Here is a 22898-nt window from a genome sequence, read left to right as displayed (position 1 = left end):
GATACATCAGAGACAATATTGAGCTCCTGCAAAGTGAAAAAAGGTGTGTAGATTTTCTTAAATTTTTGCTTAAGGTTGGTTTGAAAATTTATTTCGAACGAATTCAAAGGGAATAATAGAGCATTATTATCGGTAATTGATGCCCCGAGGAAAGAAAATACAAGCACCTAGTAAGGAACCTGAAAGATCTAGCATGACTCATGAAGAGAAGAAGAAATGCTATATGATATATCAAAATTACAAGAACAAGTGCAACAAGTGTCACTTGGACAAAAAGCAACAGAATCTAAGATGGATGGTTTAAGGAAAGATGTAGAAGCTAAGATGGATGGTTTAAAGAAAGGTGTAGAAGCTAAGATGGATTGTTTAAAGAAAGGCGTAGAAGCTAAAATTGATGTCATGGATGATAAGATGGAAGAATTGAAGATAAATATGAATAAGTTACTATAAGAAATGGTCACTAAGGGTGAAAGGGTACTAAAGGAAACTCATGATGAGAACAAAAGAAATGTTAATCATGATTCCATAGACTCTAATGTTGGATCAAAGACTCACCATATTCCAAAAATTGATATGAGGAAGTTTGATGGCAAGGATCCTGCCACATGGATATTACAGATGGAGCAATTCTTCGATCTCAATAATGTGTAAAACAAACAAAAGGTATGTATGGAAACTTTATATTTGGAACCAAATCAGTTTGTATTGTATCAATGACTTTGCTCTCGTAAATAGTTTATCACTTGGGCAATTTTTACGGAGGATTTGATAGCACATTATGAGGATACAAAAAGCAACACTTTTTTTAGCCAATTGATAAGTCTCAAACAAAAGGGTTCAATAATGGAGCACATTGAGGAGTTCCAAAAATTGAACATAAGGGTAAAAGATATTCCAGAGGAGCATAGGATTGATGTGTTCATAGGGTCTTTAAAGGATAATATCCAACATGATGTTCGCCTTTGGGAACCTGATTCATTAGAGAAGGCATTCAGGTTAGCAAGAAAAATGAAAAACAAAATTATGGCAACCAGGAAGCATACCACTCACAACTATAAAGACGGAAGTGTTGTTTCCCCTAGTCTTCCACAACCTATAAGGTTGACACCACAATAATTGGAAGAGAAAAGAGCAAAAGGGCTTTGTTACAGTTGTGATAGCAAATACACTAAAGGTCATAAGTGTGCTGAGAAGAAATTATTCTACATAGATTGTGAAGAGGAAGAAGAAAAGGAGCAAGAAAGGTCAAAAGAAGAGGATATACTCCAGGAACAAAGCCTAGATGAAGAACAAATAAATCCGACCATATCTTGTAATGCATTGGCGAGAATTACCACTCCTCAAACCATCAAGATAGAAGGACAAATCAAGAAGAAAAAGGTAATAGTGTTGATTGATTCAGGAAGCACCCACAATTTTATTCATTGTAAGGTAGCAAAAAATTGAATTGCTTCCTATATCCAGCACCAGAGTGTCAAGTGATGATTGCAAATGGAGGAACAATAAATTGCTCTGGAAAGTGCCATAATATCAAGCTATCCATGGGAGAATATGTATTGACTAGCCCAATGCTTCCATTCCAATGGGAGGTGTTGATGTTGTACTAGGAGTCCAATGGCTACAATCCTTGGGTACAATAGCTTTTAATTTTCAAGAACTTTTCATCAAATGTTCTACGAAAGGAAAGGAAGTTGAATTAAGGGGTATTGTAGGGAAACCAGGAAAGATAATCAGCTCTAATGGTATGACAAAGCTTCTAAAAAAGGAGCAAAGAGGTGTAATTGCACAATTATGTTTGCTAGATGTTTCCACATCAGAATCATCTATTTCTCCAGATCTCCAAAAAGTCCTGGACAATCATTCCAAGGTATTTGAGACTCCCAAAGGTCTCCCACCTATGCGTGATCATGATCATGCTATTCATCTGATTCCAGGAAGTGTTCCTCCAAACATCAGGCCGTACAAATATCCCTATGTCCAAAAGAGTGAAATTGAATGTATGGTTGCAGAAATGCTAGAGGCTGGTATAATTCAACCGAGTCAAAATTCTTTCTCTACTCCAGTAGTATTGGTGCACAAGAAGGATGGATCATGGCGCATGTGTCTGGATTATAGGAAGCTCAACAAGCTCACTATTAAAGATAAGTTCCCCATTCCTTTCATTGATGAATTACTGGATGAATTGCATGGATCAATTTACTTCACCAAGTTGGATCTTCGTTTAGGATATCATCAAATCAGAATGAAGACTAAAGACATTCTGAAAACAACATTTAGAACTCATGAGGGTCATTATGAATTTTTGGTCATGCCTTTTGGCCTTACCAATGCACCTTCAACATTTCAAGGTTTGATGAATTCAATTTTCAAACCATTCCTTAGAAAATTTGTGTTAGTATTTTTTGATGATATACTAATCTACAGCAAGTCTTGGAAGGATCATGTTGAACATGTTGACAGGGTGCTACAACTATTGGAGGAGAAACAATTATATGCAAAAAGATCCAAATGTTTCTTTGGAGTCCAGGAGGTGGAATATCTGGGTCATATTGTATCTCATGAAGGAGTTAAGGTAGAACCTAGCAAAATTAAAGCCATTAAGGAATGGAAAATCCCCACATCCATAAAGCATCTGCGAGGATTTCTCGCGTTGACAGGGTATTATCACAAGTTTGTTAAGAATTATGGGAGAATAGCAGCACCTCTAACAACATTATTGAAGAAAGATGCATTTTCATGGACTCCGGAAGCAACAAAGGCCTTTGAACATCTTAAAGAGGCAATGTGCCAAGCACCAGTCTTAGCTACACCGGACTTCACAAAAACCTTTATTGTGGAATGTGATGCTTCAGGAAATGGAATTGGTGCTGCTCTAATGCAAGATGAAAGACCCATTGCTTTTGAAAGTCGTCCAATCAAGGGAAAGTTTTTAAGAAAAGCTATTTATGAGAAGGAAATGTTGGAAATACTCAATGCACATAATAAATGGCGACCCTACCTAATGGGAAGACACTTCAAGGTAGAAACAGATCATGATAGCCTTAAATACTTTTTGGAACAAAGATTATCCTTTGAAGAGCAACAAAAGTGGGTCACAAAGATGTTGGGTTATGACTTTGAAATCATCTACAAAAAAGGGAAGCAAAATGTGGTGGCAGATGCACTCTCAAGAAAGGATGAGGATGTGGAAGCATTGTTGTGCGCCATTTCTATTATCCAACCAGATTGGATAAACGAAGCAAGGGAGGAATGGAAGAATTATGAAGAAGTGTGGGCACTTATTCGAAAGTTACAACAAGATTCCAATACGTCTGATACATTTAGCTGGCAAAATGATTTGTTATGGTACAAAGATCGCTTATACCTCTGTAAGAATTCCCAGCTAAAACAAAAGATTCTTATGGAATTGCACACTTCTCCCTTAGGAGGGCACTCGGGATTTTTAAAAACTTACCACAAGGTTAAGAAGGATTTTTTTTGGGGTGGCCTTAAATCAGATATTCAAAAGTTTGTGGCGAAATGTTTGGTTTTCCAACAAAATAAAGTTGAAACAATTAAGAAACCGAGTCTATTACAACCTTTATCCATTCCAAGCCAATGTTGGGAGGAGGTTTCAATGGATTTTATCACAGGTTTACCCAAGTCTAAGGGAAAGAGTGTCATCATGGTGGTAGTTGACAGAATTACCAAGTATGCACACTTTTGTGCATTATCACATCCATTTAAAGCCAGTACAGTTTCTACTACATTTATGGAAACAATTCAAAAGCTACATGGAAACCCAAAGATTATTGTAAGTGACAGAGATCCCATTTTCACTGGAAATTTTTGGACAGAATTATTTTCTTGTCTTGGTACTCAGTTAGCTCATAGCTCATCTTATCATCCTCAATGTGATGGGAAAACTAAGATAGCAAATAAATGTTTGGAAGGATATCTTCGTTGCTTTGTATCTGATAAATAGACACAATGGGTCAAATGGTTGCCTCTGGCTGAATGGTGGTATAACACTTCCTTCCATACAACAACAAAAATGACCCTATTTATGGCACTTTATGGGTATCAACCACCATCCATCACATCATATTTAAGAGAAAATTCTAAGGTTCAGGTAGTGGAACATCACATCGAACATCAACAACAAGTCCTCCAACTCTTAAAGGATAACCTCGTGTTGGCACATAATAGAATGAAACAACAGTCAGATCAACATCGCAGTGAAAGAAGTTTTGATGTAGGTGATTGGGTATTCCTACGGCTACAACCATATAAGCAAATGTCCCTCAAGCAATCTAAGAAGGATAATAAATTATCACCAAAGTATTATGGTCCATACAAGGTGTTGCAAAAGATTGGTACTATGGCATACAAATTGGAGCTTCCTGCAGCTTCTCGATTGCACCCAGTTTTCCATGTTTCATGTTTAAAGAAGGTTATAGGCGACAAGCTCCCAGTTCAAACAATATTGCTAGAACTTGATGAGGAAGGAAAAATTATATTGGAACCGGAAGCAGACACATAAACAGGAACTCGACAGCTACGAAATCGACCAATTTCAGAGTATCTTATCAAGTGGAAGAACTTATCCGCTGAGGATTCCACATGGGAGGATGAGAATTTTATGTAGAAGTGTCCAGAACTACTCAAGCATTGAGGACAACAATTTTTTTAAGGAGAGGGGCATGTTGGGTCCCTATAATACTATTGATTACCCCATTACTATTGTAGTTATACCCGTTATTAATATTGTTGTGCCCCTATTGCCCCCATATTGTTATTATTGTGCCCCATAGAATCCCTCTATTGTTATTTTTGTGGCTTTATATTATTATTGTTAGGTCGGCTGGATTATATTGTGACTCCTTAGACTCCTATATATAGAAAGGAGGTTTTTTGAATCATCCAAGAATTGTTCATTTATGTAATGTAAAGGAGCTTTCCCCCTCGAAGAGGCTAAATTCTAAGGCGTCGATCTATCTTTTCTATCTTTTCTTGAGCTGGTTTCATAACAGTAATGCGAGTACGATACACGGCTGTTGCCGATTCCGCTAGTCAACAAAATAATAATAATAATAATAATAATTATTATTATTAATTAATATTACTAGTATTATTATGAGTTTATATTATTATAATAATACTAATATAATAATCATAAATATATAAATATATAAGAATATCATTATTATTATTTATATAGTTATTAATTATCATAAATAGTTGGTCTTTAAAATTACACATAATAATTCAGTTATCACAATTCTAATTATTATTGGATCATAGTTGTTATTATAAGCTAATATTATTATTATAATAATAATATTAACTATATTATAATTATTATAATAATTATAATAATTATATTTGTATATTATTATAATAATATAATGATAATATAATATTATTATAATATTTATATAATAATATATAAATAATCTTGTTGTTAATATTTATATAGTTATTAATAATCCTAAATAGTTGGTGTTAAAAAAAAACCCATAATAATTATTAATGTGGTTGATATAAGCCTATGAGCATATATCAAGCACATCGGAAAATATGGTTGTATATATCTTTCATATATGCCTATCAGCGTTTATCAACCAGATTGGTAAATGTGACACCTATCAATCGTCAACGCCATCAAGCAAGTTTACACATCTCACGCAGAACGTGCACAGATCTAAACCATGACACATTCCCAGCTCTGTTCGGTTGCTAGATTGATCTAGTTTTTTCTAGTTCATAGGTGTTTGCTACCGACATAGGTATATTTTCACCACCCAATCACATAAAAATCAGCCGAACAACTACCCATCCAGACTTTACCACCTGACGAACTGAATAAATCCTACCAACCCTAAGAAAACAAACAACCCGAAGCTAGCGAATAGATCACAAACATTAGATGCAATCCACATTCTAATCTCGATGTTGATTCACTAATTTCCTACCCCAACCTCATCAGTCAATTGCACCTCTCGCATCAACAAAGGAGAAACAAATCCAATAAAGATGAAGAAGCAAATCTTGAATGCTCTGCCAATACCGATCCCATCCACAAATCTCAATACTAGTCTCCCAAGCCTACCTAGCTTCATAAATGTCAATTAGTGCCAACAAGTCATGCCATCAAGCGAGTTGGAAGGGTAAGGGCAAAGGGAGCAAAGGCAGAACAAGTTGACCCAATCAATAAAGAAGTCGACTCACTATATCCTATAGACCCACCCATAGCCATAAAGCAATCTAAGCGAGAAAGCTCGCCATCTCAGTAACCCACTAGCTTAAGCTAGGTTCTAGTAACATTGCCTCTACCAATCCGAATATCATAGGTTAACGATTACCTGCATGCAGGTGGTATAATTTATAATACCTGAGGTAGGATATGGTCATTGAGCATTTGACTAAGCAAACCATTAGCACTTGGGTTGTTTTATAAATCCAACCAGATGCATATAAGGGCATTGAACCTGATAACCCAGACACATATTGGGTTGTTTTATATAGCCAACTAGACACACCTTGATAAGGCATGGAGCATTTGACTAGAGAAACGAGACACAATAATGGGCATTTGAATTTAGTTTTCGATTGGGGACGAAAAGATTTCACCTTTGCTTCTTAAACCGTCTCTACCTCTCCTATCTCTCTTCCTGTTGGTTGTGTCCTCATCATTGATGCTGCCTTCCACCCTCCTTCTATTCTCTCTTGCTATCAATCTCACACACGATACTAGACGGATGGTTATCAAGGCATTTAGCATGGGTATAAGGTATCTATGATCCCTTGTATCTATTGGTTATAATGTCGAGTAGTTATCCCTTTCCTCGCTATTCAGTAAGATATTACTAGCTGTTACTTTTGCACTTAATTAAGAAACTCTCTGCTCAGTAGCTCTTGCTTTTGTTTTCGTTCTGCTCGCTATCTTCCGTTACTAGCATTGCTAGATGGCTACCTGTTCTGATCTGTGGATCCCTAGGAAATATGGTTGAAAGAGTTAAAGAAACACATAATATTATATATAATCGAGATCCAATAGCTTCCCTTTGTACGGTTCCTGATCGAGAGCTTGTTGTTCGAAATCTAGCACTAGTCGCAGGTCATCCAAAGCAGAAGCACGGGTAGGCTAGATTTCTCGATAGCTTGAGCAATGGCAGTAGGGTTAACCAGTATCGGTTAATTAGTGGTAGGTTTTATTGCTTGGCACGTTAGTTAGCTAGTGATGGTTCAGGTTCGGTAACAAAATCTTAGCCCTATTAGGTTGGGTGACAGCTTATCAGCCCAACAGCTAGCGATAGAAGGAGTCGTCGGGTCATTTCTTCATTCCATCGTTCATCTCCCTTAATTAAGAGCCCTGTCATGGCAATCCTCTTCCTTATGGTCTTTGGGCCTTGCAACACCTAAAAAACTCTGAAAAATTCTTTATTGTCCTTAATTCACAGAGCAAATTACCTCCTTCCGAAAATCTCGATAGATGTGGCCATGACATTTTCTCAGATGCAAGATGAAGCCATACTCAAAGCACAAACCTTTGAGTTTATTTATGCCCAATATAGGTATGGGAAGGGTAATGAATTGGTTTGGGCAAGACTCCCTTGATCATCCTAGGGTGAGGGGTAAAGGGAAGAGTAAGGTAGTTTCATCCCATTGTGATACTTGCTTCTAAGAGAATGTTTAATAGATGCCCCGTACGTACCTACTAAGATTCATAAAGTTGAGGATCACTCCATCCCTCCCATTTCCTAGTCTTTCGACATTAAAGAAAGTCAAGGGCAAGGTTGTTTGATCTATCTAGTGCTTATAAGGTAACGGATCATAGCAGTCATCCCTCCTCCTTCCTCTCCTCCTTAGGTATGGGAACCACTTTAGTAAAGGTAAAGCAAGGGTAAAGGGATAATAGCAAGAGTGTCCTCCTAAGATATTTCTAGAAATAGGTAAGTGTGAGTAATCTCTTGGCAATATATGAAGCTCGTCCGTCTCTATTATGGACAATAATCAAGTCATGCAGCAGTTAAACAATATAATTGGAAGTTCTCAATATCTTCCTAAGGGTTCTTTCTAGCTTTAATGAATCTAATTTGACTGATAGTTCAAGATATCTAGCTAGGGAAACCCTGTCATCTAATGGACCATCCATCCCATCTGATGCTTCTAAGATAAGTGAGTGGCAATAGTCAGTACCCACTGCGTTGGATTAAATCCTCGAGTGGTCCAAGACTAACATGCCTAGCTTTGTTCTTGAAGTGGTTTATGTTTGTTGAGTGATCTACTAGATAACCTTACGACTAGGTACCTTATCTATTGGACCTAACCTATTGACCTTATGTTGGTGGTCCGTCTCATTCAATAAATAAGCCTACCACAGTATATCGCAGCTACGAGTATTATACATGTTATAGCCATATGTATCTTCTGGAATAATAATACTCGGTGGTTTAGAAATTGCCCCGGCTATAGTAAATAGACACCATACTGAGCTATTTATTTCATATATATTAAGTCTTTTCATAGTGACCATTGAATCCACTCCAAGAAACTCAACAAAGTTTGCTCTGAAGGCTAAGATATTTGTAGTTTTTGCTAACCACCTCGAGTTGGACCTTCTAGGGTTTGCTTTCCCCCCTAACCAACCAATTTTGGCAGATAGCAATCGGTCTTATAGATATAGATGAAATAGCTTACTAAGATATCATTGAAGCATGTCATCCATCATCTATAGTTTAGCAACGAGATGGATCAGATATATTAGCCGTTCACCGCTTCAATTGTTCTAGCCATATATACCCTATTCTAGATTTGAATATATATATTTTCACTGATGTACATCCCTTTTCTTTTATTTTCATTGAACCTTTGTGGCCAAAGCACTACTTTATTAATATTTTTATTTATTTACTTTTGTCATTTTATATTTTATTAGCTATATAATTCTTAATATTAAAATCTAGTTGACTTACCCAAACAAAATGAAATATTTTCAATTCATATCAGTAATATCCAATTCATATTAGTAAAATCCACTCTAAGTGCAAAAATAAAATGAAATACATCCATTTCATAACTTGGATAAAAATGATATTGAAAAAAATGATTGTCTTATAAAATAAAATACATCCATTTCATAATGGAATTAAAATATATTTCAACAATTAACTTTATTTTTTAAATCAAATTTTATAATATCACTGAATTTAAGATTCTGAAATACTAAAATCCAATAAAATTGATTAAAAATAATCTTAAAATACATCCATTCCATAATAAAATTGAAATATATTAATTTTATTTTTTAAATCAAATTTTATAATATCACTGAAATTATAATATATTTCAAGAATCAATTTTATCTTTTAAAATTCTGAAATACTAAAATCCAATAGAATTGATTAAGAATGATATTAAAATACATGAAATTGAAATATATTTTCAGAATTAATTTTATTTTTTAAATTAAATTTTATAATATTCCTGAAATTTAAAATTCTGAAATACTAAAATCCAATAGAATTAATTAAGAAAGATGTTAAAATACATCCATTTCATAATGGAATTCAAATATATTTTAAGAATTAATTTTATTTTTTTTTAAATCAAATTTTATAATATCCCTGAAATTTAAGATTCTCGGATACTAAAATCCAATAGAATTGATTAAGAATGATATTAAAAAAAATGAGTCAACGAGGTGTGAAGGCAATGTTTAGGCCTGTTTCCAGTATGAAGCTTTTGTTTGTTTCTGTGAGTGACAAAGCACCACCATCATTGGACCAGGTGGCGCGAGGGCTATAAAAGGGGCGTGTCTAACGTTTGAAGGGATTCAAGGGATCGCAATAACGTTTGCGAGTGTGATATTATTTGATTACGATGGGGTCATTTGGTTTTGCTTTGCCTCTCATGTTACTACTGCTCGTATCTCTGGTGGGCGCGGAGACTGTACCCTTACTGTCGTATCTGTGTAACGTGAATAAATTCGATCGCTCGGGTCCTTTTTTCAATAGTCTCAATAACCTACTCTCCGATATGGAAGAGCACACGCCCTCGAGCGGTGTCGCCTACAAGACGGTTGCAGGCAGCGAGGGCTCACCAATTGCGTACGGGGAATCAGTCTGCTATGCGCCACTCTCTACGTCTAATTGCACCAACTGCCTTACTTCCGTCGTCAGCCAAGTTTGGGCCATTTGCGGCCTTGCCATCGGTGCTCGGGGTCAATCCACTGAATGTTCCCTGCGCTACGAGCAGTACAAGTTTTACTGAATCAAATGACCGACGAGTATCATCTAATATGCCTCTAAATAAAACCCCAAGGAATCACTCGATATTGATTCTTGTTTGATGATGTACTAGGTCCCTGGTACCTATATTGTTATAGTCATGATTGTGTGGTGTGTTGTTTCAATGTAAATTTCAATTATAATGGAATAACAGTATGAATGTCTGGTACATTTTAATGTAAATTCCAATTATAATGGAATAAGAGTTGAGTTATTAGGACTTTATAATGTGGTTTGTTTTGATAATTCGTTGTAGACGAATAAGAGTCATAGTTATTATTTAGGTTAGTGTGATTAATATTTGTATATTTTATATCATAGTTATTAAACTCTATTTGATATAAAAGAAAACTCGTTTATTTAAAATTTGATATAGAAAAGAAATTGAGAATATATTTCTTAATATGATTAACATATTATTTATTTATTTTTTTCAAAATTTCAAAAAATTGAATTGAATAATCCTTATATTAAAATTTTCAAAACAAAAATCTTTTGATTTTTTTCTTATACTTATTTCCAACATTTACTTTACCTGTCTATATAAGATGATCCAAAAATAATGAAGGACAAAAAGCATCAAATTTATTGGTATTACAAAGTGAGAAAAATGTAAATAAAATCTAATAACATAAATAACAAAACTTGAAATATGAAGTTCAATATACAGAATAAAACACCCCATATTAAAAGTAAGTTTAAAGTGATCTCCGCATTCCAAGAAATTTATACCTCAATCACTATTTCGATTTAACAATGTGTGTGTGCAAATTATCCTTTGTAATAAGCCCCTAATTGAATTCCACACAACTGATCATCTATTTTGGAGTGGATTTAATAGTTACATTAATTGCTATCATCCAAAAGAATTAGGAAAATGAAATTATAAGTTTTCAAATTTTTATTTTTTAAAATATTAAACTTATACTTCTCTACAATATTTTAATAAAAAAATTATATTTTTTAATAAGTAAGTTATTATTAGTTAGCTACAAACTTTTAATATAGAATTTCTATAATCTAGGAGGATGAACATTGGCTCAAAAATTTGATGATCTGATTAATTAGGAATGCATTCTCAATAGAAACTATTTCTTTTTATTCCTATATTTTAATAATAAACTTCTCCAAAATTTTAATATAATATTTTCTTAAAAAACTACTACTTTTCATTTTTTTTAATATAAAACTCATAATCAACCAATCATTCCTCTCTTTTAAAAAGGAACTTCTCCAAATTTTTAATATAAATTTTTTAAAAGAGCTACTGCTTTTCATTTTTTTAATATAAAATTCGTAGTTAATCAAAGAAACCATATAATATGAGGATCAAAGTATTTTTCCACGCATGAAATATTACCAAATTTTCTAAAAATTTTCCACAATACCAACTAATTTAGTAACTATGTTTTTAAAGGAAATCTAATCTATCTAATAAAATATTGCTATCTTATTTGTCAACTTGTGCTATGCCCCATATCTATTTCTTCTTCATAAATAAACAAACTAATGAAATTATTACTTTTGTTGTCATCATATCAAAATAACTCTCTTTACATATCTTTTACTATTAATTTATAGATAAACTAATAACTAATTTATAATCATCATTATCTAACTTATCTATCATCTAATAGATATTTGTGCATTTCAAATATAAATATAACCTATCTAATAAAATATTGTTGTCTTATTTGTCAACTTGTGCTATGACCCGTGTCTATCTCTTCATAAATAGACAAACTAATGAGGTTACTGCTTTTGCTGTCATCATATCAAACTAGCTTTGGCCAAAACACTTACATATCTTTTAGTATTAATTTTAGTAAATTTATTTCGAGCAAAGTAAGCTTGAGAATGGTTATTTTTAGTTTTTTCTTTTTGAGCTTTTTATTTGTTATTCAGGTAGATCCTTGACATTGTAAAATTCTTCAAAATAGCTCGAGTCAAAGAGCTTACATATATTTAGTTTTTGTTTTCTGGTTTTTTTTTTACACGTTTTTTTTTTTTTTTTTCCAATAGAAAAAAACTCTTTAGATTTATTAATAAAAAAAAAATACATTCATTTTAGATTCCATACATTCTATTAATCTTTCCTATCTGTATTTTATCCTACCCTTTTCTGTGACAAAGGTATGCATATTGTTTCAAACACTTTCTCTGTATTCATATATAACCTATGTTTCTGAAAATTCGTTCCATATTCTATCCGTTCCAGTTACAAAAAGAAAAGTTCTATCTGTTCTCAATATCAAAATGGAATTCTATTTCTGATCTTTATGTTCTTGCTTTTCAACATGAATTGAACCCTACATTTATAGCATATAACCGTCAAATACTTGGTATCAAAATGGAATTCTATTCCCGATCTTTACAGCCTATAACCATAAAAAAATTAACTACCTTCCCTATATGGAATTGATGCACCCAACATTCATAAGTCTTCCCTATATAAAATTGATGCACCCAACATTCTAAGTCTTCCCTATATAGAATTAATGCACCCAACATTCATAAGTCTATCCTGCATATAAGCCGCAAAATTATACTTACCTGTCTCCGAATCAATTCCCCTTTTAGAGAGTCCGATCAGTGTGTCCTGCTCTTTGTCGGTTATTCCCACCAATCCTTGACATTGTAAAATTCTTTAAAATTAAAACTATTTACAATCCTACTCAAAGTATCATATGCGATGTACCATCAGTGGTTGGCCGAGGGTAGTTGTAATATTTCTTTAAAATTGAAACTATTTACAATCCTACTCAAAGTATCATATGCGATGTACCATCAGTGGGTTGGCCGAGGGTAGTTGTAATATTAGCCATCAGTATTCGACAATATAATCCAAGTTCAACGTAGAATTTTGTCTATAAATGGATTTTCTGTTGGGTACCTTATGAAATGGTTATGCATGGTAGAATACTATCGTAACTGTCTGAATCTAAAGAATAAGTACCAGGATGAAGAAATGAGTATTACACCAATCATATCTTTTTCGTCAAATGATAGTTTAATCCCTCGAATAATTGGACCTAAGATTTCAATTCTCTTGTGTAGGCTGCTATCGACAAATTACACATTCAAGTGAGATATTTCATTTAACATAACGCACTTTTTAACATCTCGGAATCAATCATCTTCAAATCATTACACATTCAAGTGAGATATTTCATTTGACATAACGGCACTCTTTAACATCTAGGAATCAATCGTCTTCAAATCACTTTCCTCCCTCGATTTAGAAGCGAAATTTCAAGGATGCATATAATTTTATCGCACGGTAGAAATCATCTTCAAGCCACCTTCATAGGTCAATTTTGAAATGAAATTTCAAGGAGGCATATAATTTTATCGAATGGTATCAATTTATGCTAACCTTAGTTCTTAGTTCGGTGGAGTTCCACATTTTTTCAATATTTGGATTAGGTTTTTTTTTTTTATATATTAATGTGGATAACTCCATTACATATTTTATATCTAATTTATAATTATGATTGTAATATTCATCAATGAGTTTTAGATATTTGCTTATTGATTTTTTATTCTTAAACTAAACCATCTAAAAAATGAAATCCTTGAAAATAGCTCATAATCAAGTAAATAACATATTCACCATTAGTTGTTTCCCACTATACTTTAAACAAGTAAAATGGATCAGCAAGTAAAAAAAGGATAGGAATAAGGTGTAAATAAATATGTATAGACTTACTATTGGTTACTACCTACCAAAATTTATGTAAGTCCTTATGTAAGAGAAAACAATTAATTATCCACTTAACATCTCTATTTATTAGTTCCTGCAACACTATATGAAAGCACATAATTTTGGAATGTTGTATTAATATGCCATGTTATTTGCCTATGATATTCTAACAAATACCATTTACAAGTTAAGAATTTTCTTTGTAAAGTAGTGGTAAATCTCTATAATTAGTAATGTTACACATTTTTAGAATGTATATGTGTTTTGATTAATAATAAGAACAAATTAATGATGTGAAGATATCGTACACATTCTAGATTTGAAATTACATATTTTCAATGATGTACATCCTTTTTTTCTTCTTTTTTTAATTAATTCTTTGTGCCAAAAGCGCTAATCTAATAATATTTTTCATTTATTCTATATTGATTAACTACACAATTACTACTATTAAAATCTAGTCAATTTGAACAAACAAAACAAATATACCCAATTCTTACTACTAAAATCCAATCTAGTTGCCAAAACAAAATGAAATACATTCAATTCATAATACTAAAATCCACTAGAGTTGCCCAAACAAAACTAAATGCATCTACTTCATAATACTAAAATCCAATCTAGTTTCCCCAACAAATGAAATACATCCAATTCATAATATTAAAATTCAATCTAGTTAGATAGTATGATATTTAAGAAAATGGTTACCCATACAAAATGAAATATATCGAATTCATAATGCTAAATTCTGGCCCAACTCTATCAAGATGATATTAAAGAAAATAATTGTCATATAAAATGACATACACCCATTTCATAATACAATTATAATATATTTCAATGTTTAATTTTATATTTATACTTATATTTAAGTTTGTTTTTTTGGAGTTATATTCATGGCCATATTTATCTTAGAATATTTTCTTATAATAACTCTTTTTTTGGAGTTATATTTATGGTCATATTTATCTTAGAATATTTTCTCATAATAACTCTTTATATCATTATATTTTTTAATAGTAATAACAGATAGCCTGTTAGTGGAGGCGATCTCTCGATATCAGAGCCTATGAGCATGGATTTAGAGGCTTTTCATTCCACCCTTATGGATCTAGCGCTCGAAAATGTCATGGCCACTGCAACCCGAGATTATCAGAAAGAAGTTATAGCTCTAGAACAAGCACAATCCTCCAGCACTATTCCTGCAGAAGTTGATCTAGATGAACTGATGAAGGATCTTGAGAGAAAGGGCCATGGAGAGTACATGGAGCGTGTTGTTGATGAGAAGGACAAAGTGATGGCTAGGGTTCTTGGATGCACTTTATAAGGCATTGAAATTCTTCAGGCCGCCTCCAACTCTGAAGGAACCTTTCCCTGTAGCGATCTGATCCATAACAGAATAGATGGGGCTAACTCTGTGAACTTTAAAAGAATAGCCCCGAGATTTTCTCCGACTGCATTTTTGAGCTTCATGGCAGATGTGGTAACAGACGCTCACAGGAAACAACACATGCATACGCAAATAAGGAAGTGGCAGGGTCTAGGAAGATGATCACCTAGGTATAAATCTGTGCAATCAAATGGAAGGGTCTTTCGACCGATTGTTACCGTGGCAATCCAGATCTAGCAGATCTCATTTCTCGCAGTTACCCTGGTAGTCTAGATCTAGAAAATCTCATTTCTGGCAGTACTGTTAACTGTAAAGCTATCTATTTTTCTGAAGAAACGAACAATTATGATGGGCCCTTTGCGGATCAAAGTAGTTGCGTCCTCCAGGTTACAGATCGAGTCGACAAAGCAAAAATGTCAGTAAATCGGTGGTGGGACATGATTTTGCGGATGGATATAGACCATGTCGTAGATCCGCCCAAGCGTTCTACTGATCTGGCAACGCTCCTCTATACAAGACCAGACTTTCGCTCTCTACATCGTTTCTGGCTAGAATACGATGAAGACGACAAGGAGGGTGTCCCAAGGTTGATGAAATTTGCGAGAGAGGCATTTTTGTTCGCAAACAAATGTCCATCAGAGAAAAGAGAGAAGCACTACACATGGGAAAAGGCGCAGTATTTCGAAATTTAGCTCAAACCCCATCTGGAAGGTCGGTCCTCATGGGGTAAAAATTTATTACCTGGTTTGGGATTCGAAAAGGGAGATCCATAACAAATGCGGTATTCCAATGGAGTCACAGAGTCTGATCTATGTCGATAGATCTATTAAGAATGATCAACGACTACAAGACTATGGTGTAGTCCGAACTCCACAATCATCATTAACCAGAGGCTGCAGCAAAGTTAGCTTAGACCAATCCATGGATCGACTTCAGAGATGCTCTTAATGGTAAATCTCTAGCATCAGGTAAATCTGAACAGACTCTAAACATTCGTGGGCCTTATATTGTGGAGTAGATAAAACAAATCCCGACAGTGATAATAGATCTAGCAACGTCAACTAATATTTTTACAATCTATTAATCCCACCACCAAAACCTCTAGATCTCTTTTAGTGGTTTTTTACGACCTAGATACCAAACTCTGAGGTTCATCTATGTTCCAAGGTTTTTTTTTATAGTAAAATCTGAATTATTAGAGATAAAAGAGTATGTTAAACAAGAGGGTACATGGTTATGGGGTAGTGTGGGACTATTTATCACCCCATGGTTCCTAAAATTTCATGCCAACTCAATGGTGGTCTCCAAATTGTGAGTGTGTAGACAGGGGTCATAGCACAAGTTGACAAATAAGACAACAATATTTTATTAGATAAGTTATATTTATATTTGAAATGCACAAATATCTATTAGATGATAGATCAAGTTAGATAATGATGATTATAAATTAGTTATTAGTTTATCTATAAATTAATAGTAAAAGATATGTAAAGAGAGTTATTTCGATATGATGACAACAGAAGTAATAATTTCATTAGTTTGTTTATTTATGAAGAAGAAATAGATGTGGGGCATAGCACAAGTTGACAAATAAGATAGCAATATTTTATTAGATAGATTAGATTTGCTTTTAAAACATAGTTACTAAATTCATTGGTATTGAGGAAAAATTTTAGAAAATTTGGTAATATTTCATGCGTGGAAAAATACTTTGATCCTAATATTATATGGTTTCTTTGATTAACTATGAATTTTATATTTAAAAAAATGAAAAGCATAGCTCTTTTAAAAAAATATATATATTAAAAATTTGGAGAAGTTCCTTATTAAAAGAGAGGAATGATTGGTTGATTATGAGTTTTATATTAAAAGGAATAAAAAGTAGTAGTTTTTTAAGAAAATATTATATTAAAATTTTGGAGAAGTTTATTATTAAAATATAGGAATAAAAAACAAAAGTTTCTATTATCACATTCCAAATTATTCACATCATCAGATTTTTGAGCCAACGTTCATCCTCCCAAATTATAGAAAATCTATATTAAAAATTTGTAGCTAACTAATAATAAGTTACTTATTATAAAATATAAATTTTTTATCAAAATATTGTAGAGAAGTATAAGTTTAATATTTTAAAAATTAAAAATTTGAAAACTTATAATTTCATTTTCTTAATTCTTTTGGATGATAGCAATTACTGTAGCTATTAAATCTACTCCAAAATAGATGATCAATTGTGTGGAATTCAATGAGGGGCTTATTACAAAGGATAACCTGCACACACACATTGTTAAATATATTGGATCCCATAGAAATAGTGATTGAGGTATAAATTTCTTGGAATGTGGAGATCACTTTAAACTTACTTTTAATATGGGGTGTCTTATTCTGTACGTTCAACTTCATATTTCAAGTTTTGTTATTTATGTTATTAGATTTTATTTACATTTTTTCTCACTTTGTAATACCAATAAATTTGATGCTTTTTGTCCTTCATTATTTTTGGATCATCTTATATAGACATGCAAAGTGAATGTTGGAAATAAGTATAAGAAAAAAATCTAAAAATTTCTTTTTGAAATTTTTAATATAAAAATTATTCAATTCAATATTTTGAAATTTTGAAAAGAAAAAATAAATAATATGTTAATCATATTAAGAAGTATATTCTCAATTTCTTTTCTATATTAAATTTTAAATAAACTAGTTTTCTTTTTTATCAAATTGAATTTAATAACTATGATATAGAATATACAAATATTGATCACACTAACCTAGATAATAACTACGACTCTTATTTGTTTACAACTAATTATTAAAACAAACCACATTATAAAGTCCTAATAACTCAACTCTTATTCCATTATAATTGGAATTTACATTAAAATGTACCAGACATTCATACTCTTATTCCATTATAATTGAAATTTACATTGAAACAACACACCACACAATCAAGACTATAACAATATAGATACATCATCAAACAAGAATCAATATCGAGTGATTCCTTGGGGTTTTATTTAGACACATATTAGTGTTTTATTTAGCCATATTAGATGATGATACTCGTCGGTCATTTGATTCACTAAAACTGGTGTTAGAAACTGCTATTAGAAACAGCAAAAGGCTCATTGCTTTTTAACGTTAAAGCAATTTCTAATCTTAATGTGACCCGATCTAATCTTAAAGCGTTTAGATTTTATCCTAAAGCAGTTTCTAATCTAAAGCATTAGATCTTAAGCGTTGAATTGGTATATGATGGACGTACCAGATTAGAGTTAAATAATATATAAAGGATTGGGTCCTCTCTCTCCCACACACAAGAGTTGCATTCTTCTCCATCAAGAAGCACATAAAGAAAGTGAGGGCAAGAGGAGAGAAACCGAATTCTGAAGAAGAGGAACAGTCAGGAGTCAGATCAAAGTAGATGGCAGCCATTACATCTTCCGCTGTTGATCAAGGTATGTCATCTCATATAAAGTTCTGTTTGTGAAATATTCGGTATTGATGATCTTTGGGCTGTCAGTAGTTATATTTTACATTTGGTATCAGAGCCACCAATCAATAACTGAATATTTCCTATGATTGCAATTGGTCTTCGTATACTGTTAATCAAGCGCTTCACGTTAGTTAAATTCTATGCTTGCTCACCGGTTCCGGCTATTTAAATTCTATACTCCGGCAGTGTATACTGTGTAAGTCCTGCGCATGTAACTTTTGATCCGTAGATTAAGATTAAGACTCTGTTCGTATTATTGAAAGCCATGGAACCCCACTTATTATTAGAATTTGTTAAGATATTGGGGAGGTTTGTCTTGAACCCAAAATTGGCTCGTCCGATCCTGTTTTCATGAATCTGGAATGTTGCCGCGTATGTATATATTATTCACAAGATGGTGTATTCGTTTTCGTCATTCGTTTTCAAAATTAAATACTCTTAAACCCTGGTCCCATGGAGCACATACGTCCTTTACATTTTCCCCTTGCGCTGGACCTGATGGGAAAAACGTCTGTCGTATATGCTAGTTCCATGCCCGCAGGGCAGAGTAGATTTACGTGGATAACGATAACTCAAAGCGCTGAGACCAAAGCCGGTTTCTTTGGGACCGGTGGGTAATTGAGGGTAATTTGACTTTACAGGAGCTGCTAGATTGGTTTCAAGCTAAAGGTTTACCTAGCCATAGCATATCGTGTATGCAAACCATACTTTATAACAAGATTTTCCCCAAACAATGTGAAAGACTGAATTCTTAGAACGTTTTTTGGATTTTAGGGCAAGATTTATGCACTTTTGGCATTGTTTGAAATTTGGGCTTCTCTGGAGAATAACTATGAATCCCCTCAATATCGAAATGTATACTATAATCACATAAGGGTATTGACTGTATTGAATTTTATGCCCACCCAAACAATAATACTAAAGCTAAAGTAATGCGATATGGGGCCGATATGGTGAATAAATTCATCGTGACCATCGTTATTACTTGTTGTCCTGTCTCAACCGCCGTATTGTGATTTTTTCATCATTTTGTATTTGCTGTAATGGAATCTGCGAAACTCTAAGTTGTTCCGTGGTGGTTGAATGGTAAAAATCAAGGTTTTGGTTGTTGTTAGCTTGAGGCGTAAGATTTTAGCCCATAGTGGAATCAATAACAGCAAATATCTTGATATAAGCCATTATATATTTTGTACAAGAACATGCTCTATAGAATAATGTGTTGGAAATTTATTTTTTTCCACAGAGTAATTGCGTTGATAATAGAAATTATTGACGTTTGATTGTTTTTCCATATAATGATGGATCCATATAATGATGGATCTCTATAGTAATTGTTCTGTGACTGATTGTTTCGCATCAAGTATGTGTTATAAATCATTTATGCACATTAGATTTATGATTTTGTTAATCACCAAAGTGGTCAAAATCAGAATAATCATTTAGTGCATAAGTGACATAATGATTATTGATAGAAATTGCCAATACCAATTAAAACTGGCGTCACTAATGATAGAACCTGAGAACTTACCCAAAGGAAAGTCTTGTTCTATAACTAGTTGACATGATGATGTTTAATAGATATTTTGATTAAATAAATATTGATCATCCAAAGATGTCAGTTCTATTTGATTGAATATATTTATTACCTGCTTATGTTTTGGTATTTAATTATGTTAAGTAAAAGATAGTATCTACCCAAAGGAGTGCTATATTATACTATTATGTCTACATCTGAATCGCGTTAGTTATGAGCTTATAGATATTTCAATTTTTATTTGAAGGAGTTACCATGAATACACATGCTTCATCTGTTACATTGTTCACTGGTTCTAATTTTTCTGAATGGAAAGAACAAGTCAATTTCCATTTAGGTATACAGGATCTTGACTTGGCACTCCTTGTGGATAAGCCTACTGCTCTTACAAGAGATAGTACTGAGGCAGAAAAATCACACCATAAAGCATGGGAACGCAGTAACAGATTGAGCCTTATGTTTATTAAGATGACTGTTGCTAACAACATTAAGTCAACAATTCCACAAACAGAAAGTGCTAAGGAATATATGCAGTCTGTGGAAGAGCGTTTTCGTTCAGCTGATAAGTCACTCACTGGTACTCTTATGGCAGAACTCACGACCATGAAGTTTGATGGGTCGCAAACTATGCAAGAGCACATTATAGAGATGACTAATATTGCAGCAAGGTTAAACTCCCTAGGACTTACAGTAGAGGATTCTTTTCTTGTCCAGTTCATCCTGAACTCACTACCTTCTGAATATGGACCTTTTCAGATTAACTATAACACTATAAAGGATAAGTGGAATGTTAATGAATTGGCCAGTAGACTTGTTCAAGAAGAAGGACGTTTGAAAAATAAAGTGAATCACTCAGTAAGTTTTGTGAGTAATAAAGCTGGTAAAGAAAAGAAAGGAAAATCAAGTCAATTCAAGAAGAAAAAGGCACCTGCTAAGAATGGGCAGGATGAGGAAAAGAAGGAACTAAAGAGTGTTCAATGTCGTATCTGTAAAAAGAGACTTATCGTCTAATTCTAGAAAGTGGATATGTATTAAACTTATACAGTACCCTTTATGTACCTTCATTATTTAGAAACCTTATTTCCGCAAGTAAATTGGATATTTCTGGTTTTAGATGTATGATTGGATCTGGTTGTTTCGATTTATATAAGAATGCTAATAATGTTGGTTCTGGTATTCTAATTGATGGTTTATATAAATTGAAACTGAATGACACTTATGCGAATTCCTTGTTCAATGAAGTAAATAATGTTGGATGAAAACGTAGCATGTTGAATGAAAATTCTGCTTTCTTGTGGCATAAATGACTAGGTCATATATCCAAAGAAAGAATGATGAGATTAGTAAGTAATGAAATTTTGTCAAAATTTGGACTTTAGTGATCTAGAATTATGTGTGGATTGTATTAAAGGTAAACAAACCAAACATAATAACATAATAAGAAAGGAGCCACTATAAGCAGCCAGCTTCTTGAACTAATACACACTGATATTTGTGAATGTCCTTGAGACGTTTGTAAATGAAGTTGAGAGGCAATTAGAAACTGGTAATGCAAGATTCATTGAGAATGGTGAAGTCAGTGGGAGTACTAGAAGAGAAATAGTAGAAATAAAGGAAACAAGGGTAAACGTTACATTACCTAGAATAGTTCCTCCATCTACTATTACTCCAAATGTTGTTCCAGCTGTTGTATAACAGCATGATGATAATGAACAACATATAAATGAAGAAGTACTTCCTGAAGGAAATGACTTACATAATGCTGATATGCATGAACCACAACAAGTAGCATTAAGAAGACCTCAAAGAAATCGTAGGTCAGCTATTTCTAATGATTATGTGGTTTATATGCAAGAATCAGATTATGATATTGGAATCAATAAGGATCCAGTTTCGTTTTCACATGCTGTAGAAAGTAAAGAGTCAAAGCAATGGATTAATGCCATGAAAGAAGAACTGAAATCCATGCAACAGAATGAAGTTTGGGATCTCGTTGAGTTACCACATGGCTGTAAAAGAGTCGGATGCAAATGGGTTTTTAAAACCAAACACGACTCTAGTGGTAATATCAAACGGTATAAAGCTAGACTTGTTGCTAAGGGTTACACTCAGAAAGATGGTGTTGATTACAAGGAGACATTTTCTCCTGTTTCGAAAAAGGACTCACTAAGAATAATAATGACATTAGTAGCTCATTATGATTTGGAGTTGCATCAAATGGATGTGAAAACAACTTTTCTGAATGGAGATCTTGATGAGGATGTTTATATGGATCAACCTGAGGGTTTTTCTGTAGAAAGTAAAGAACAATTGGTGTGTAAACTTAAGAAGTCAATATATGGGCTTAAACAAGCATCTCGGCAGTGGTATATTAAGTTCAATACCATTATTACATCTTTTGGTTTTAAGGAAAATACGGTTGATCACTGTATATACCGAAAGATCAGTGGGAGCAAGTTTATTTATCTGGTCCTTTATGTTGATGACGTCTTGCTTGC

The 22898-nt window shown here is 33.2% G+C and overlaps 1 pseudogene; it reads left to right on the top strand.

Annotated features, from left to right (window-relative positions):
• The first annotated feature begins 9864 nt into the window (after positions 1–9864).
• Positions 9865–10254, top strand: LOC149170515 (antifungal protein ginkbilobin-like protein 2 pseudogene; annotated as a pseudogene).
• Positions 10255–22898: the final 12644 nt, after the last annotated feature.

This window comes from Pinus tabuliformis, chromosome 4_2, assembly GCF_031772625.1.
Source record: "Pinus tabuliformis cultivar Carrire ecotype Pingquan chromosome 4_2, CPIR1, whole genome shotgun sequence".
In the NCBI taxonomy this organism is placed as follows: Eukaryota; Viridiplantae; Streptophyta; class Pinopsida; order Pinales; family Pinaceae; genus Pinus; species Pinus tabuliformis.
Note: the sequence above shows the minus strand (reverse complement) of the source record. Positions and strands in the feature narration are given on the sequence as shown.